Source organism: Anomaloglossus baeobatrachus, chromosome 2, assembly GCF_048569485.1.
Source record: "Anomaloglossus baeobatrachus isolate aAnoBae1 chromosome 2, aAnoBae1.hap1, whole genome shotgun sequence".
In the NCBI taxonomy this organism is placed as follows: Eukaryota; Metazoa; Chordata; class Amphibia; order Anura; family Aromobatidae; genus Anomaloglossus; species Anomaloglossus baeobatrachus.
Genome location: NC_134354.1, coordinates 5,556,627 through 5,576,674, shown reverse-complemented (window position 1 = coordinate 5,576,674; position 20,048 = coordinate 5,556,627). Strand labels below are relative to the sequence as shown.

General features: G+C 55.8%; 1 protein-coding gene across 2 annotated transcripts in view; it reads left to right on the top strand.

Annotated features, from left to right (window-relative positions):
- The window catches only part of LOC142280667 (uncharacterized), a 103,515-nt gene extending 84,500 nt beyond the window's left edge, over positions 1 to 19,015 (top strand). For both annotated transcript variants that reach the window (XM_075332767.1, XM_075332766.1), the window contains one exon: positions 18,427 to 19,015. The gene's annotated coding sequence lies outside the window, so the exon portion shown is untranslated. The remainder of the gene's footprint in view (positions 1 to 18,426) is intronic.
- Positions 19,016 to 20,048: the final 1,033 nt, after the last annotated feature.

Here is a 20,048-nt window from a genome sequence, read left to right as displayed (position 1 = left end):
CCCCGTATGGCAGGCCACGCACACCCCAGGCTTGCATTCTCAAAGTCAAATCTGTCACCGACCCAATCACTAACGTATCTTGGCATGGAGTTTCATACTCTCTCAGCGATAGTGAAGCTTCCGCTGGACAAGCAGCGGTCTCTTCAGACTGGGGTGCAGGCTCTCCTTCAAAGTCAGTCGCACTCCTTAAGACGCCTCATGCACTTCCTCGGGAAATGGAGGCAGTCCCGTTCGCGCAGTTTCATCTGCGCCCACTTCAATGGGACATTCTCCGCCAATGGGACGGGAAGTCAAAATCCCTGGACAGGAAAGTCTCCCTTTCCCAGACGGCCAAGGACTCTCTGCAGTGGTGGCTTCTTCCCACCTCATTATCACAGGGAAGATCCTTCCTACCACCGTCTTGGGCGGTGGTCACGACAGACGCGAGTCTGTCAGGGTGGGGAGCAGTTTTTCTCCACCACAGGGCTCAGGGTACGTGGACTCAGCAGGAGTCCACCCTTCAGATCAATGTTCTGGAAATCAGAGCAGTGTATCTTGCCCTACTAGCCTTCCAGCAGTGGCTGGAAGGAAGGCAGATCCGAATTCAGTCGGACAACTCCACAGCGGTGGCATACATCAACCACCAAGGGGGGACACGCAGTCGGCAAGCCTTCCAGGAAGTCCGGCGGATTCTGATGTGGGTGGAAGCCACGGCCTCCACCATATCCGCAGTTCACATCCCCGGCGTAGAAAACTGGGAAGCAGACTTCCTCAGTCGCCAGGGCATGGACGCAGGGGAATGGTCCCTTCACCCAGACGTGTTTCAGGAAATCTGTCGCCGATGGGGAAGGCCGGACGTCGACCTCATGGCGTCCCGGCACAACAACAAGGTCCCAACCTTCATGGCACGGTCTCGCGATCAAAGAGCGCTGGCGGCAGACGCCCTAGTGCAAGATTGGTCGCAGTTCCGGCTCCCTTATGTGTTTCCACCTCTGGCACTCTTGCCCAGAGTGCTACGCAAGATCAGATCCGATTGCAGCCGCGTCATACTCGTCGCCCCAGACTGGCCGAGGAGGGCGTGGTATCCGGATCTGTGGCAGCTCACGGTCGGCCAACCGTGGGCACTACCAGACCGACCAGACTTACTGTCCCAAGGGCCGTTTTTCCATCGGAATTCTGCGGCCCTGAACCTGACTGTGTGGCCATTGAGTCCTGGATCCTAGCGTCTTCAGGATTGTCCCAAGGGGTCGTTGCCACCATGAGACAGGCTAGGAAGCCCACGTCCGCTAAGATCTACCACAGAACGTGGAGGATATTCTTATCCTGGTGCTCTGCTCAGGGAGTGTCTCCCTGGCCATTTGCATTGCCTACCTTTCTTTCTTTCCTGCAATCTGGGTTAGAAAAAGGTTTGTCGCTCGGCTCCCTTAAAGGTCAGGTCTCGGCGCTATCCGTCTTTTTTCAGAGGCGTTTGGCACGCCTTCCTAAGGTGCGCACGTTCCTACAGGGGGTTTGCCATATCGTACCCCCGTACAAGCGGCCGTTAGATCCATGGGATCTGAACAGGGTACTAGTTGCCCTCCAGAAGCCGCCCTTCGAGCCTCTGAGGGAGGTTTCACTTTCTAGACTATCACAGAAAGTGGCTTTCTTCGGCGCTCCATTGGGAGACCCAGACGATTGGGTGTATAGCTACTGCCTCCGGAGGCCACACAAAGCATTACACTAAAAAGTGTAAGGCCCCTCCCCTTCTGGCTATACACCCCCAGTGGGATCACTGGCTCACCAGTTTTCTGCTTTGTGCGAAGGAGGTCAGACATCCACGCATAGCTCCACTGTTTAGTCAGCAGTAGCTGCTGACTATGTCGGATGGAAGAAAAGAGGGCCCATATGGGGCCCCCAGCATGCTCCCTTCTCACCCCGCTTGTGGTTTGTAAGGTTGAGGTACCTATTGCTGGTACGGCGGCTGGAGCCCACATGCTGTTTTCCTTCCCCATCCCCCTGAGGGGCTCTGAGGAAGTGGGATCTTACCGGCCCCAAAGCCCTGAGGCCGGGCTCCATCCACAGACCCATTGAACCTGCTGGATACGGAGCTGGGTACCGTTCAGGGACATGGCCCTGCACCATTCAGGTACTCTGTGTCCCCGTACACACAGGCACAGCACACTCCAGACTTGCTGGGTGTGCTAGTGCGCCGGGGACAGTAAAGGGTTACAGTCACTGCAGCCTAGCTGAGTGACTTTATGTATTGGGAACTACCGCGCCGGACGCTCCGGGAGCGGCGGCGCGGCTGGGACTTGTAGTGCGCCGGGGACTTAGCGCCGACCGCGCTTTTACGGCGGCGGCGCTTATAAATCCAGTCCCCGGCTTTTGCGGCCTAACTCCGCTTCGTTCCCGCCCCCACCCTGTCAATCAGGGTAGGGGAGAGACGCTGTACAATCAGCAGCGCCGAGGGCTGGAGCCTTATTTACATGCTCCAGCCCTCTCACTGGACACTGTGGGACGCCGGTTTCCCGCTCTGACTTGGGGGCACGCCCACGGCCCGCCCCTACCCACACGAGCTGGAGAAGGACGCCGGCAGCCATTCCTGCAGTCCGAGCTGAGAGATCGGACTCTGGGCAACCAGGCACAGGACTAGGGCGACCACACACCCGCTTATAGGCGGGCGGTAAGCGGCACCTGAAGTGCTGACCCCACTAAATACCGCAGTTGTCCATTTGTATTTTATGCTTACACTGCATAGGTCGCTATTTTTGGCTATATGCCCTCTTAGATGGCGACACATCAGCAGCAGGAAAGCAGGGGTGCTAAGGCACAGGCTTTCCATGCTGCTTGTATTGCATGTACTGAAGTGTTCATGTGTATTTATGCTTGTATGCTATACACTGCACTGTACGGTCGCTAGTCTGGGCTATTTTCGCCTAGAATGACTAGACTACAGCAGCAGAAAAGTTATTGGGACATTCTCCGCCAATGGGACGGGAAGTCAACATCCCTGAACAGGAAAGTCTCCCTTTCACAGACGGCCAAGGACTCTCTGCAATGGTGGCCTCTTCCCACCTCATTATCACAGGGAAGATCCTTCCTACCACCGTCTTGGGCGGTGGTCACGACAGACGCGAGTCTGTCAGGGTGGGGAGCAGTGTTTCTCCACCACAGGGCTCAGGGTACGTGGACTCAGCAGGAGTCCACCCTTCAGATCAATGTTCTGGAAATCAGAGCAGTGTATCTTGCCCTACTAGCCTTCCAACAGTGGCTGGAAGGGAAGCAGATCCGAATTCAATCGGACAACTCCACAGCGGTGGCATACATCAATCACCAAGGGGGGACACGCAGTCGGCAAGCCTTCCAGGAAGTCCGGCGGATTATGATGTGGGTGGAAGCCACGGCCTCCACCGTATCCGCAGTTCACATCCCCGGCGTAGAAAACTGGGAAGCAGACTTCCTCAGCCGCCAGGGCATGGACGCAGGGGAATGGTCCCTTCACCCGGACGTGTTTCAGGAAATCTGTAGCCGCTGGGGAAGGCCGGACGTCGACCTAATGGCGTCCAGGCACAACAGCAAGGTCCCAACCTTCATAGCACGGTCCCGCGATCACAGAGCTCTGGCGGCAGACGCCTTAGTGCAAGATTGGTCGCAGTTCCGGCTCCCTTATGTGTTTCCACCTCTGGCACTCTTGCCCAGAGTGCTACGCAAGATCAGATCCGACTGCAGCCGCGTCATACTCGTCGCCCCAGACTGGCCAAGGAGGGCGTGGTATCCGGATCTGTGGCATCTCACGGTCGGCCAACCGTGGGCACTACCAGACCGACCAGACTTACTGTCCCAAGGGCCGTTTTTCCATCGGAATTCTGCGGCCCTGAACCTGACTGTGTGGCCATTGAGTCCTGGATCCTAGGGTCTTCAGGATTATCCCAAGGGGTCGTTGCCACCATGAGACAGGCTAGGAAGCCCACGTCCGCTAAGATCTACCACAGAACGTGGAGGATATTCTTATCCTGGTGCTCTGCTCAGGGAGTGTCTCCCTGGCCATTTGCATTGCCTACCTTTCTTTCTTTCCTGCAATCTGGGTTAGAAAAAGGTTGTCGCTCGGCTCCCTTAAAGGGCAAGTCTCGGCGCTATCCGTCTTTTTTCAGAAGCGTCTAGCACGACTTCCTAAGGTGCGCACGTTCCTGCAGGGGGTTTGTCATATTGTACCCCCGTACAAGCGGCCGTTAGATCCATGGGATCTGAACAGGGTACTAGTTGCCCTCCAGAAGCCGCCCTTCGAGCCTCTGAGGGAGGTTTCACTTTCTAGACTATCACAGAAAGTGGCTTTTCTGGTAGCGATCACATCTCTTCGGAGAGTGTCTGAGCTGGCAGCGCTGTCATCCAAGGCTCCCTTCCTGGTCTTCCACCAGGACAAGGTAGTGCTGCGCCCCATTCAGGAGTTTCTCCCGAAGGTGGTATCCTCTTTTCATCTTAATCAGGATATCTCTTTGCCTTCGTTTTGTCCTCATGCAGTTCATCGGTATGAGAAGGATTTACATTTGTTAGATCTGGTGAGAGCACTCAGAATCTACTTTTCCCGCACGGCGCCCTTGCGCCGTTCGGATGCACTCTTTGTCCTTGTCGCTGGTAAGCGCAAAGGGTCGCAGGCTTCTAAGGCCACCCTGGCTCGATGGATCAAAGAACCAATTCTTGAAGCCTACCGTTCTGCTGGGCTTCCGGTTCCATCAGGGCTGAAGGCCCATTCTACCAGAGCCGTGGGTGCGTCCTGGGCATTGCGACACCAGGCTACGGCTCAACAGGTGTGCCAGGCAGCTACCTGGTCGAGTCTGCACACTTTCACCAAACATTATCAGGTGCATACCTATGCTTCGGCGGACGCCAGCCTAGGTAGAAGAGTCCTGCAGGCGGCAGTTGCCTCCCCGTAGGGGAGGGCTGTCTTCGCAGCTCTAACATGAGGTATTTCTTTACCCACCCAGGGACAGCTTTTGGACGTCCCAATCGTCTGGGTCTCCCAATGGAGCGCCGAAGAAGAAGGGAATTTTGTTACTTACCGTAAATTCCTTTTCTTCTAGCTCCTATTGGGAGACCCAGCACCCGCCCTGTTGTCCTTCGGGATTTTTGGGTTTTTTCGGGTACACATGTTGTTCATGTTGAACGGTTTTTCAGTTCTCCGATGTTACTCGGAGTGAATTTGTTTAAACCAGTTATTGGCTTTCCTCCTTCTTGCTTTTGCACTAAAACTGGTGAGCCAGTGATCCCACTGGGGGTGTATAGCCAGAAGGGGAGGGGCCTTACACTTTTTAGTGTAATGCTTTGTGTGGCCTCCGGAGGCAGTGCTATACACCCAATCGTCTGGGTCTCCCAATAGGAGCTAGAAGAAAAGGAATTTACGGTAAGTAACAAAATTCCCTTCATTTACAGCAGCTCCCCCCATTATAGCTTAGCCCCCCATATGTACACACAGTGCTGTTACTTACAGCAGCTCCCCCCCATTATAGCTTAGCCCCCCATATGTACACACAGTGCTGTTACTTACAGCAGCTCCCCCCCATTATAGCTTAGCCCCCCATATGTACACACAGTGCTGTTATTTACAGCAGCTCCCCCCCCATTATAGCTTAGCCCCCCATATGTACACACAGTGCTGTTATTTACAGCAGCTCCCCCCCATTATAGCTTAGCCCCCCCATATGTACACACAGTGCTGTTATTTACAGCAGCTCCCCCCCATTATAGCTTAGCCCCCCATATGTACACACAGTGCTGTTATTTACAGCAGCCCCCCCCATTATAGCTTAGCCCCCCATATGTACACACAGTGCTGTTATTTACAGCAGCTCCCCCCATTATAGCTTAGCCCCCCATATGTACACACAGTGCTGTTATTTACAGCAGCTCCCCCCATTATAGCTTAGCCCCCCATATGTACACACAGTGCTGTTACTTACAGCAGCTCCCCCCATTATAGCTTAGCCCCCCATATGTACACACAGTGCTGTTACTTACAGCAGCTCCCCCCCATTATAGCTTAGCCCCCCATATGTACACACAGTGCTGTTACTTACAGCAGCTCCCCCCATTATAGCTTAGCCCCCCCATATGTACACACAGTGCTGTTATTTACAGCAGCTCCCCCCATTATAGCTTAGCCCCCCATATGTACACACAGTGCTGTTACTTACAGCAGCTCCCCCCATTATAGCTTAGCCCCCCATATGTACACACAGTGCTGTTACTTACAGCAGCTCCCCCCCATTATAGCTTAGCCCCCCATATGTACACACAGTTCTGTTATTTACAGCAGCCCCCCCCATTATAGCTTAGCCCCCATATGTACACACAGTGCTGTTACTTACAGCAGCTCCCCCCATTATAGCTTAGCCCCCCATATGTACACACAGTGCTGTTATTTACAGCAGCTCCCCCCATTATAGCTTAGCCCCCCATATGTACACACAGTGCTGTTACTTACAGCAGCTCCCCCCATTATAGCTTAGCCCCCCATATGTACACACAGTGCTGTTACTTACAGCAGCTCCCCCCCCCATTATAGCTTAGCCCCCCATATGTACACACAGTGCTGTTATTTACAGCAGCCCCCCCCATTATAGCTTAGCCCCCCATATGTACACACAGTGCTGTTATTTACAGCAGCCCCCCCCATTATAGCTTAGCCCCCCATATGTACACACAGTGCTGTTATTTACAGCAGCCCCCCCCATTATAGCTTAGCCCCCCATATGTACACACAGTGCTGTTATTTACAGCAGCCCCCCCCATTATAGCTTAGCCCCCCATATGTACACACAGTGCTGTTATTTACAGCAGCTCCCCCCCCATTATAGCTTAGCCCCCCATATGTACACACAGTGCTGTTATTTACAGCAGCTCCCCCCTATTTTAAATTTTGGTTTATTTGTCGCGTTTACAAACAATAAACCAACAAGAACAATGGAAATATCTTAACAAGTAATCCTGAGCGTTTTCTCCAGATTCACCACAACATGCCGCGTATACGGCGTCTGCAGCCTCCGGAGCATTATTCACCCCTTCGTGGTCACTAGTGTCCTATGCTTTTGAGCTTCAACCATCTTTACATCCCGCCAGATATTTTCTGTGGGGTTCAGGACAGACGGCTGAGCCGGCCGCTCCAGAATCTTCCAGAATTTCCTTTTGTTCCCAAGACTTGGTTTGTCCGTTAGGTGTTGGGATCATCGTCTTGTGGGAAAGTCCCATGACGCTTCACATCTTCTACTGTGGTTTCCAGATACTTAGTGGAATCCATCTTGTTCTCCACATGATGCAGATTTACAGCCCCAAAACATCGAATTCATGGCGCGTTTAACTGCCGACATCTCAGAGTCACCACCGTGCTTCATTGTAATCATCGCCAAGCACACATCATGCTTCACTGTAGACATCACTGAGCCCCCGCCATGCTTCACTGTAGACATCACTGAGCCCCCGCCATGCTTCACTGTAGACATCACTGAGCCCCCGCCGTGCTTCACTGTAGACATCACCAAGCCCCCTGCCGTGCTTCACTGTAGAGATCACCGAGCTTCTGCCGTGCTTCACTGTAGAGATCACCGAGCCCCCGCCTTGCTTCACTGTAGACATCACCGAGCCCCCTGCCGTGCTTCACTGTAGACATCACTGAGCCCACGCCATGCTTCACTGTAGACATCACTGAGCCCCCGCCATGCTTCACTGTAGACATCACTGAGCCCCCGCCATGCTTCACTGTAGACATCACTGAGCCCCCGCCATACTTCACTGTAGACATCACTGAGCCCCCGCCATGCTTCACTGTAGACATCACTGAGCCCCCGCCATGCTTCACTGTAGACATCACTGAGCCCCCGCCATGCTTCACTGTAGACATCACTGAGCCCACGCCATGCTTCACTGTAGACATCACTGAGCCCACGCCATGCTTCACTGTAGACATCACTGAGCCCACGCCATGCTTCACTGTAGACATCACTGAGCCCACGCCATGCTTCACTGTAGACATCACTGAGCCCCCGCCATGCTTCACTGTAGAGATCACCGAGCCCCCGCCATGCTTCACTGTAGACATCACCGAGCCCCCGCCATGCTTCATTGTAATCATCACCAAGCCCACATCGTGCTTCACTGTAGAGCTCACCGAGCGCCCACCGTGCTTCACTGTAGAAATCAAGGAGCCCCTGCCATGCTTCACTGTAGACATCAAGGAGCCCCTGCCATACTTCACTGTAGACATCCCCAAGCCCCTGCCGTGCTTCACTGTAGACATCCCCAAGCCCCTGCCGTGCTTCACTGTAGACATCACCGAGCCCCCACCATGCTTCACTGTAGACATCCCCAAGCCCCTGTCGTGCTTCACTGTAGACATCACCACGCCTCCGCCATGCTTCATTGTAGACATCCCCAAGCCCCCGCCGTGCTTCACTGTAGACATCACCGAGCCCCCGCCATGCTTCACTGTAGACATCAGTGACTGCTTCCTCCTCCTACTAGTGTTGCTGGTGACGGCCGCCTCTCACTGCCTCCTCCCGGCAGTGTTGCTGGTGACGGCCGCCTCTCACTGCCTCCTCCCGGCAGTGTTGCTGGTGACGGCCGCCTCTCACTGCCTCCTCCCGGCAGTGTTGCTGGTGACGGCCGCCTCTCACTGCCTCCTCCCGGCAGTGTTGCTGGTGACGGCCGCCTCTCACTGCCTCTTCCCGGCAATGTTGCTGGTGACGGCCGCCTCTCACTGCCTCTTCCCGGCAATGTTGCTGATGACGGCCGCCTCTCACTGCCTCTTCCCGGCAATGTTGCTGATGACGGCCGCCTCTCACTGCCTCTTCCCGGCAATGTTGCTGGTGACGGCCGCCCCTCACTGCCTCCTCCCGGCAGTGTTGCTGGTGACGGCCGCCCCTCACTGCCTCCTCCCGGCAGTGTTGCTGGTGACGGCCGCCCCTCACTGCCTCCTCCCGGCAGTGTTGCTGGTGACGGCCGCCCCTCACTGCCTCCTCCCGGCAGTGTTGCTGGTGACGGCCGCCCCTCACTGCCTCCTCCCGGCAGTGTTGCTGGTGACGGCCGCCCCTCACTGCCTCCTCCCGGCAATGTTGCTGGTGACTGCCGCCTCTCACTGCCTCCTCCCGGCAATGTTGCTGGTGACGGCCGCCTCTCACTGCCTCCTCCCGGCAATGTTGCTGGTGATGGCCGCCTCTCACTGCCTCCTCCCGGCAGTGTTGCTGATGACGGCCGCCTCTCACTGCCTCCTCCCGGCAATGTTGCTGGTGACGGCCGCCCCTCACTGCCTCCTCCCGGCAGTGTTGCTGGTGACGGCCGCCTCTCACTGCCTCCTGCCGGCAATGTTGCTGGTGACGGCCGCCCCTCACTGCCTCCTCCCGGCAATGTTGCTGGTGACGGCCGCCTCTCACTGCCTCCTCCCGGCAATGTTGCTGGTGACGGCCGCCCCTCACTGCCTCCTCCCGGCAATGTTGCTGGTGACGGCCGCCTCTCACTGCCTCCTCCCGGCAATGTTGCTGGTGACGGCCGCCCCTCACTGCCTCCTCCCGGCAATGTTGCTGGTGACGGCCGCCTCTCACTGCCTCCTCCCGGCAGTGTTGCTGGTGACGGCCGCCTCTCACTGCCTCCTCCCGGCAGTGTTGCTGATGACGGCCGCCTCTCACTGCCTCCTCCCGGCAATGTTGCTGGTGACGGCCGCCTCTCACTGCCTCCTCCCGGCAATGTTGCTGGTGACGGCCGCCTCTCACTGCCTCCTCCCGGCAATGTTGCTGGTGACGGCCGCCCCTCACTGCCTCCTCCCGGCAATGTTGCTGGTGACGGCCGCCTCTCACTGCCTCCTCCCGGCAATGTTGCTGGTGACGGCCGCCTCTCACTGCCTCCTCCCGGCAGTGTTGCTGGTGACGGCCGCCTCTCACTGCCTCCTCCCGGCAATGTTGCTGGTGACGGCCGCCTCTCACTGCCTCCTCCCGGCAATGTTGCTGGTGACGGCCGCCCCTCACTGTCTCCTCCCGGCAATGTTGCTGCTGACGGACGCCTCTCACTGCCTCCTCCCGGCAGTGTTGCTGGTGACGGCCGCCCCTCACTGCCTCCTCCCGGCAGTGTTGCTGGTGACGGCCGCCTCTCACTGCCTCCTCCCGGCAATGTTGCTGGTGACGGCCGCCTCTCACTGCCTCGTCCTTCCTTTTGGTGCAAAACGTAAGAAGTAGAGATCACACTCTTAGAAACACCAAAATGTGCCTGGCCTGAGGTTCCTCAGGAAAGCGTCACGTCTGCTGCCGGTCATAACAGCCAGAGGGGCTCCACTAAGTGCGCTGGTCCTGAGGGGCCGGATACTCCTCACACTGCAGGAGTCAGTACCAGTGACATTTTTTGGTGAATTTGGAGAATATGTTTTTGCAACAAACCAATAAAATGAGAACAGAGTAAATGGCAGTGTGAGGCAAATCCCGGGATATGAAGATGAATTATGACTCCAGTCATAATCCCTCATCACTCCCTGGCAGTGCCCCCTCCCTTCTTGTTCTCAGTGTTCCACTTACACCTCCATGGCCATGTCCTGTGATATGGAGATGAGGTGGTGTGGGAACAATGGACACAGGATGACTCCCTGCCGTCACCCTGTAGTAGGAGCTGCTATCTAATTAGCAAGGCTCTGGAAATAGCCAGACAGAACGACTCCAGTAAAAAATGGTTCATATCTCGCAAGCCATATTTCCAATAAATATGGCAACCATAAAAATGGTGTCTCCGCATGCGGACGATGCTGGCACACCCTTTTTATGGGAGCAGGACATTGGGAAATGCCCCAGGCGTGATATCAGCCAATGGGGAACTGGCAGACAGGTCATGAGTCCCCTCGTTCTGTAGCTAAATTCATAACTGTCACAATGAGAGCATTGGCGTCCGCCTACGACGCTCCCAGGCAAAGTTATGGCCCATATTCCATGTTGGGATATTGTCCATAACTCAAGCCAGGGGTGGAGCAGTGCTCCCTGTGAGGTCACGAAGGTAGGAGGGGACCTGGATTTGCCCAGGTTGATAACCCTACTTCGGCCATTTTCCAAGGTTCTTTCGCTGGGGGTCACGTGCAGGAAACATCTGCGGGAGTTCCTAGAAACCTGGTCTACAGCGCCCCCCTGTGGCCAGACGCACAAGGTAACTGATTGAATTGCATACCTGTTTGCAAACCATGCTTTATCTGTAACTGTACTCTGACATATGTATATTCTGTAGATTCCCTATTGTATATATTGTAGTTTCTAGTGTGCTTTAGGCTGATTAAATTATATAATTAATCTTGGGCTGTTCTGTTATCTCGATCTTGAATCCCACGTCTGTGTGTTCGGCTAATAGTTACCGTAAATCGGTTGGTGGCAGCGAATTGTGCCAAGGATTATTGTGGGGAGGCCAGTGAGATCCGGGGAGATTTTATATATTCCGCCCGCGGAGGTCGGGGGAATATATACCTTACTCTCACCGGGGACCCTTCAATAATCGGCATAAGTAGTATAGCGGCCTCCTTGCTTATTGTCGGGCAATTCCATAATTGGCCTGACTATAAGAGGGGCGCTAGAGAGCGCGTCACGTGCTCTGTCTGTCGGTCGGGAGGTATAAAGGAGGGGTGACCCCCACTTGTTACCCCCCGATTGTGACGTACTGGTAGCCAGCGCGGGGGATTTCTGAGTGACCCCCCCGGTGGTTTGTGACATATTGGTGGCATAGCGGTGGGATCGAGATAATAGTGTGTGTGAGTGTGAGACCCATACTCCCAGACACTAAAGACTGCCTGCAGCAGCTGTGGCTGCTGGGGTCTTCAGACTAGCTCAACACTAGAGTGTCAGAGTGCAGATACTGTAAGGTGTGTGGAGGCATCAGGTGTCAGTTCTGTGTCAGTGACCAAAAGTCTGCAAGAATGGCTGATGGCACCAGGAGCAGAGCTAGGCAACTGGCCAATGCTAAAGCAGGAGCCGAAGAGAGGGAGAACGGTGCTGTGGACAGTAATGAGGAGGTTGCCCACGAGTCCTCCAGGAGCTCGACGCCAGAAAACAGCTCTGCAGAGGACATTGCACAACCTGGCACTGCTGGACAAGATGAGGAGCAGCTCACCCAAGGGTCCTCAACGAGCCAGATGCCAGCCCTCCGCTCTGCAATGGACAGTGAATCACCAGGCTCCGCAGCGGGCCGCAGATCACCACGTGCCATTCCACCGAGCCTGGGAGGCTCGGATAGCCTTCTTCAAATGGCTATGGCCCTTCTCCAGGCTGGAGACCAGAAGGGCTACAAGGAACTCCTGGCAGAGCGCAGGGCAGAGCGGCAGGCAGCGCGTGATGCTGAGGCTGCGGAGCGGCAAGCAGCGCGTGAAGAGCGCCAGGCAGAGCGTGAGGCTGCGGAGCGACAGGCAGACCGTGACTACCAGCTGCATCTAGCCAAGCTCCAGCCCTCATCAGCCACACGTGACCTTCAAGACACCAAACTTCCAAAGGTCCGTGTTGAGGACTTCCCAGTGCTGGAGAAGGATGGAGACTTGGACTCTTTCTTGACTGCTTTTGAACGGACTTGCCTGCAGCACCATCTGGACAAGGACCAGTGGGCCAAATACCTGACCCCCCGTTTAAGGGGTAAGGCCCTGGATATCCTTGGGGACTTGCCTGCTGAGGCAGATCAGGGCTACGACACCATCAAGCGGGCCCTGATCCAACAGTACAACCTCACTCCGGAGTCCTACCGCAAGAAGTTCCGGACCCTGCAGAAGGGACCAAAGGACTCCTGGGCTGACCACCGGCGGGCACTTGCCCGAGCTGCCGACCACTGGACCCAAGGCCTGCAGCTTTCCACCGGACCAGAGATCCTGGACTTGGTCATCACGGAGCAACTCTTGTGGAACTGCCCTGAGGATCTCCGCCAGTTCATCCGAGACCAGAAGCCAAAGGGGTCCACGGCTACAGCTGCCCTGGCCGATGACTACACCAACAATCGGGCTCCTGAAGCCAGGAGAGCAGCCACCAGCAGCACCTGGAGAGGGGGTAAGATGAATTCTGCGACTGCCCCACCTGCCCCTAGACTGCAGGGGGTGTCCCCCTCAACTCCCCTCTCCAGGCCCGTGGCAGAACCAAGACGGTGCCACCAGTGCAACCTACCTGGACACTTCAAGGCCATGTGCCCTCAGCGTCCCAAGGCCCCGGCTCCGTCCCCGTCCCAAGGGCCGCCCAAGGTGTATTGTGTGGGTGGGGGTGGTGGTAGGTCCCTGGACAGCTTCCAACCTGTCACCGTCGGCCGGTCTGTGACCATAGGACTGCGAGACAGCGCCTCGGAGGTGACTCTGGTGCGGCCTGAGATGGTGTCCCCCCAAGACTTGATCCCTGGAAAAACCCTCGCTGTCTCCGGGATTGGAGGCATTGACCCGGCGCTGCCTGTTGCTGACATTTATGTGGACTGGGGCGCAGGGCGAGGGGTGAGGGAGGTGGGGGTAACTGATCGGATCCCCGCAAACGTGCTACTTGGGACAGATTTGGGGCAGATAACCTCCCAGTTTGGGCCCCAACCAAGGGCTGAACCTTCAGCCAGTACTGACATGCCTCCGGACAATGTTAATGTGTTATCTATGAATGATGTAAGGGAGGAGGGAGTGAACTCTGATATTTCTGCTTGCATAGACACCATAGACACACACACAGCTGCAGCTGTGACAGGGGAGGGGGTCAGAGAAAGGTGTGACAATGCCTCTACAAGTAATCAGCCTGTGAGCTGGGATCTGTTGCCCTCTGCAGGGATAAGCAGAGAGCAGGGTGCTGCAGGGGGAGGACCAGTGTGTGGGGTGGGGGCTACCACAGCAAATGTGGGGTCCCCAGAGATTTCACAGCGGGGTTCTGTTGCTGCAGGAGGGGAACAGGCAGGTGAGATTGGGGCCGGTCCAGGAGCGGAAGTGCTCCCAGGTAAGATCTCGGTGCATGGTTCCCCCACAACCGGGGTGTCAGGAAGCCAGGTCGGTCTACCTGAACCGGCGACTTGGTCAGGAACGGAGGAGGAGCAGGCACGACCCACGGTCGCAGCGGCTGTGGCCGCTGTCACCCGCAGTGGGAGTGCTGGAAGCCAAGGGGCCTCCCGGAGGTCCGATAGCTCTTCCCCTTCTGACCAAGTGGCAGCCGAGTCAGGCGGAGGCCAGGACACAGGTCCCGGGGTACTGACCGAAGATGTGACAGTCTCGTCGATTCTGGCCACATCTAGTCAGGGGTTTCAGGCAGCGTTAGAAGCTGACGACAGCCTGAAAGCTCTTAAGGAGCAGGCGGCACAGCCTCCCTCGGACTCGGACCCGGAGCGAGTGGTCTGGGACCAAGGACGGCTGTACCGGGCCACGGTCCAGCAGGGTTCACCGGAGGCGTGGCCCAGGGACCGACAGTTGGTGGTACCCTATCCGTTCCGGACGGAGTTGTTGCGGATCGCACATGAGATTCCGATGGCCGGACACCTAGGGATCGCTAAGACCAAGGCCAGGTTAAACCAGCATTTCTACTGGCCAAAAATGGGGGCCGATGTGGCTGCCTACTGCCGTTCGTGTGAAACCTGTCAGAGAGTGGGGAAGGCGGGGCCACACCCCAAAGCCCCACTAGTATCTCTGCCAATCATCGATGAGCCTTTCAGGAGGGTGGCTGTGGATCTGGTCGGCCCGCTGGCCATCCCCAGCAGCTCCGGGAAACGCTTCATACTGACGGTAGTGGACTATGCCACCCGGTACCCAGAAGCAGTGGCCTTGTCGTCCATTCGGGCTGACAAGGTGGCCACCGCATTGCTGGAGATTTTCTCCCGAGTGGGTTTTCCCCGGGAAATGCTCACTGACCGGGGGACCCAATTCATGTCCCAGCTGATGGAGGCCCTCTGTAAGCAGGTCCAGGTGCGACATCTGGTGGCCAGCCCGTACCATCCACAGACTAATGGCCTGTGCGAGCGGTTCAATGGCACCTTAAAGCAGATGCTTAAGATGTTGGTCGACTCCCATGGGCGTGACTGGGAGCGGTATCTCCCACACCTGTTATTTGCTTACCGGGAGGTTCCACAGGCCTCAACAGGATTCTCACCGTTTGAGCTCCTGTACGGGCGACGTGTGCGGGGCCCCCTGGCTCTGGTGAAAGAGGCTTGGGAAGGGGATTTGGCCACCCCTGGAGTGTCGGTTATCGAGTATGTCATGCGCTTCCGGGACAAAATGCAGGCCTTGACGCAACTGGTACACGACAATATGGCTCAAGCCCAGGCCGATCAGAAGCGTTGGTACGACCAGAACGCTTGTGAGAGGACCTACCAAGTGGGTCAAAAGGTGTGGGTACTGGTCCCCGTACCACAGGACAAGCTTCAGGCAGCCTGGGAAGGCCCATACCTCGTGTACCAGCAGCTCAACCCTGTGACGTACCTGGTCACCCTGGACCCTGCCCGTGGAAGGCGGAAGCCCTTCCATGTGAACATGATGAAGGCACATCATGAGCGGGAGGCATGTGCGCTCCCCGTGTGCAACCTGCCCGAGGAGGGAGAAGCGGAAACCCTCTTGGATATGCTAGCCCAGGTTAGGGCAGGCGGATCCATTGAGGATGTGGAGGTTGGCCACCAGCTCTTGGAGGACCAACGGTCCCAGCTGTGGGCCACCCTACACCCCTTCCGGGGGTTGTTTACCAACCAGCCCGGAAGGACTGACTTGGCTGTCCATCACGTGGACACTGGGGATCATCCCCCGATCCGGCGTTCAGCATATCGGGTCTCCCTGGAGGTGCAGCAACACATGCGCCAGGAGATTGACGAGATGCTGAAGCTGGGGGTGATCCAGGCATCCAACAGCGCTTGGGCCTCGCCTGTAGTCCTCGTCCCTAAGAAGGACCGAACCACTCGGTTCTGCGTGGACTACAGGGGGCTCAATGCGGTCACGGTCGCCGATGCGTACCCAATGCCACGCATCGATGACCTGCTCGATCAGTTGGCCGGGGCTCAGTACCTGACCATCATGGATCTGAGCCGGGGATATTGGCAGATCCCCCTGACTCGCAAGGCCAGGGAACGCTCTGCCTTTATTACCCCATTTGGACTGTACGAGTCCACGGTGATGCCATTCGGGATGAGGAATGCCCCTGCCACTTTCCAGCGGATGGTCAACACCCTGCTCAAGGGACTTGAAGGGTACGCGGCCGCGTACCTGGATGACATTGCCGTCTTCAGTCCCACCTGGGAGGACCACCTAGAGCATCTAGCCCAGGTGCTCAGGCGGATCCACCGGGCAGGTTTGACCATCAAGCCGGGAAAGTGTCAGCTGGCCATGAGCGAGGTCCAGTACCTCGGTCACCGGGTAGGTGGGAGAACACTGAAGCCCGAGCCTGAGAAAGTGGAAGCCATCGCATCCTGGCCCACCCCCAGGACCAAGAAGCAGGTGATGTCCTTCTTGGGGACCGCTGGGTACTATAGGAGGTTTGTTCCATGCTATAGTAGCCTGGCAAAGCCCTTGACGGACCTCACCAAGAAGAAGCTGCCCTCTGCAGTCGATTGGACAATGGACTGCGAGACAGCCTTCCGGGCCCTAAAGGACGCCCTGTCCAGCCCGCCCGTGCTACAGGCAGCCGACTTCACGCGGCCGTTTGTAGTACAGACCGACGCCAGTGACTTCGGCCTCGGTGCGGTGCTCAGCCAGGTGGACTCTGCGAGCCAAGAGCACCCAGTCTTGTACCTGAGCAGGAAGCTGTTACCAAGGGAAGTTGCCTATTCCACGATGGAGAAGGAGTGCCTGGCCATAGTGTGGGCCCTGCAGCGTCTGCAACCCTATCTATACGGGCGCCACTTCATCGTGGAGACGGACCACAATCCCCTCAGCTGGTTGCACACCGTCTCTGGGACGAATGGGCGATTGTTGCGATGGAGGCCTTGCGCTCCAGCAATACAACTTCACCATTCGCCACAAAAGGGGCCATGACCACGGTAACGGCAGACGGGCTGTCCCGACAAGGAGAGGGTCGCGGACGGGCGCACGGGGGAACACCGGAGTGTGCTGCCCCCTAGCGCCCTCAAACGGGGGAGGTGTGAGGCAAATCCCGGATATGAAGATGAATTATGACTCCAGTCATAATCCCTCATCACATCCCTGGCAGTGCCGCCCCCTCCCTTCTTGTTCTCAGTGTTCCACTTACACCTCCATGGCCATGTCCTGTGATATGGAGATGAGGTTGGTGTGGGAACAATGGACACAGATGACTCCCTGCCGTCACCCTGTAGTAGGAGCTGCTATCTAATTAGCAAGGCTCTGGAAATAGCCAGACAGAACGACTCCAGTAAAAATGGTTCATATCTCGCAAGCCATATTTCCGATAAATATGGCAACCATAAAAATGGTGTCTCCGCATGCGGACGATGCTGGCACACCCTTTTTATGGGAGCAGGACATTGGGAAATGCCCCAGGCGTGATATCAGCCAATGGGGAACTGGCAGACAGGTCATGAGTCCCCTTTCTGTAGCTAAATTCATAACTGTCACAATGAGAGCATTGGCGTCCGCCTACGACGCTCCCAGGAAAAGTTATGGCCCATATTCCATGTTGGGATATTGTCCATAACTCAAGCCAGGGGTGGAGCAGTGCTCCCTGTGAGGTCACGAAGGTAGGAGGGGGACCTGGATTTGCCCAGGTTGATAACCCTACTTCGGCATTTTCCAAGGTTCTTTCGCTGGGGGTCACGTGCAGGAAACATCTGCGGGAGTTCCTAGAAACCTGGTCTACAGCGCCCCCCTGTTGGCCAGACGCACAAGGTAACTGATTGAATTGCATACCTGTTTGCAAACCATGCATTATCTGTAACTGTACTCTGACATATGTATATTCTGTAGATTCCCTATTGTATATATTGTAGTTCTAGTGTGCTTTAGGCTGATTAAATTATATAATTAATCTTGGGCTGTTCTGTTATCTGATCTTGAATCCCACGTCTGTGTGTTCGGCTAATAGTTACCGTGAAGCGGTTGGTGGCAGCGAGTTGTGCCAAGGATTATTGTGGGGAGGCCAGTGAGATTCAGGGAGGTTTTATATATTTCCGCCCGCGGAGGTCGGGGGAATATATACCCTACTCTCACCGGGGACCCTTCAATAATCGGCATAAGTAGTATAGCGGCCATCCTTGCTTATTGTCGGGCAATTCCATAATTGGCCCGACTATAAGAGGGGCGCTAGAGCGCGCGTCACGTGCTCTGTCTGTCGGTCGGAGGGTATATAAGGAGGGGTGACCCCCCACTTGTTACCCCCGATTGTGACGTACTGGTAGCCAGCGCGGGGGATTTCTGAGTGACCCCCCCGGTGGTTTTGTGACATGTAGATTTATGGGTTTATTACAGGGGGGGTGTCATATTGGGGTCGGCAGATAATTGTGTTTGCAGCTGCACACAATTATACAGGGGGGGGCAGTGAAATTGCTGTTGGTTATAACCTGTGACTCTTCCCTCCCCAGGCTCGTGGTTTCTCTGTCCTGGAGGGTCTCGTCGTGTTTCCCCCCAGTGAGGACGCTCCGGATCAGCGATGTCAGATGTGTATTATCCTCCTCCAGTGCCCGGTGCAGATGACACGTTGCACTGACCGCTCTGCGCATTTCTCCGCTGCCATCACTTTTTGCCTTTTTTTTTCTACTTGGACATTTTTTATAACCTTTTTGTTCTTAACATTTTGTTGCGGATTTTTTTTTAATAAACTGTGAAGGAATCCTGTGATACGTGGCAGTGGCCGCACCGGAGAGCCGCTGATCCTGGACTCCGAGCCACGGAGGATATTAATCATGTCCTGAGAATGTGATATGGGAGATGGACGAGCCCCTCCACCTGCGGACCTCCACCCCCCGCTTTGGACTGCCGCAGAGTCCTCATGTCCGGACTCTTCTATATTCCACGGGGATCGGAAGACAAACCTGGTGCTTTCCTCCACGGGAACTTCTCATGCGTCAGGGAGAGCCGGATCCAGAGACGCCACTCGTATTAATCATTCCTCACAGTGGTCACATGTATCCATGGACCTGGACGTCGCTTATTGCCATCGCTCGGGGAGTTGTCGCGCTGTCTCTTGGAGTTGTCCTTTCACCATCGCTTGGGTATTTTCCTTTTCGCTATTTGTCGGGAATCGTCCTTGCCATGGTTCAGGAATCGTCCTTGCCATGGTTCAGGAGTCGTCCTTGCGCTCTCGCTATCTCTCGGGAACTGTCCTTGGTTTTGGCTCAGAAGATGTCTTACCGGAGACGTCCTCTCGCCATCACACAGGAGATGTCCTCGTGGTCTTGCTATCTCTCTGGAATTGTGCTCGCCATGGCTCAAAAAACATCCTCTTACCATCTTACCGGAGACGTCCAGGTGCTCCCGCTGTTGCTTTGGTGTTGGGCTCTCACCATCGCAACGGAGACGTCTTCATGCTCACGCTGTTTCTCAAGTGTTGGGCTCTCACCGTCGCACCGGAGATGTCCTCGTTGTCTCGCTGTTGCTTGGGTGTTGGGCTCTCACCGTCGCACCGGAGACGTCCTCGCGCTCTTGCAGTTGCTTGCGCCCGGTCTGAAGCTCACTCTGAATGTAACGTCTTTTCTTATTGGAGACATGTGCTATTTTATTTGTATCCTCATATGCTGCATGCACACAGATCTGCCTCCATACGTGTCCTCCTAAACCTATTCTGTGTAACCCTATTAACCCCTTGGTGGCTATCGCCCGTACATATCCTATATGAAGGCGGCTCAGGAGCTGAGCCCGCTCTGTAATAGGCCGCTGCCAGCTCAGAGTAACTGATGCCATCAGGCTCCAATCACATCACTGGAATCTCTTAAATGTCGCGGTCAAGTATTACAGCCGCTAGGGTGGTGGCTGTGAGTCGGACCAGCACGCCGCCCATCGCCCCCTGGTCTCGTGATCGCAGCGTTCCGTGGCAGCCGGCGTCCGTGTTATTACCGCCGTGATGGCGAGCGCTGTCATGTGCTCGCAGGTTCAGCTCCTCCAACACTGAGAAGTGAAAAAAAAAAAAATATATATATATATATATATATATATATATATATATATCATATATATATATATATATATATATATATATATATATAGT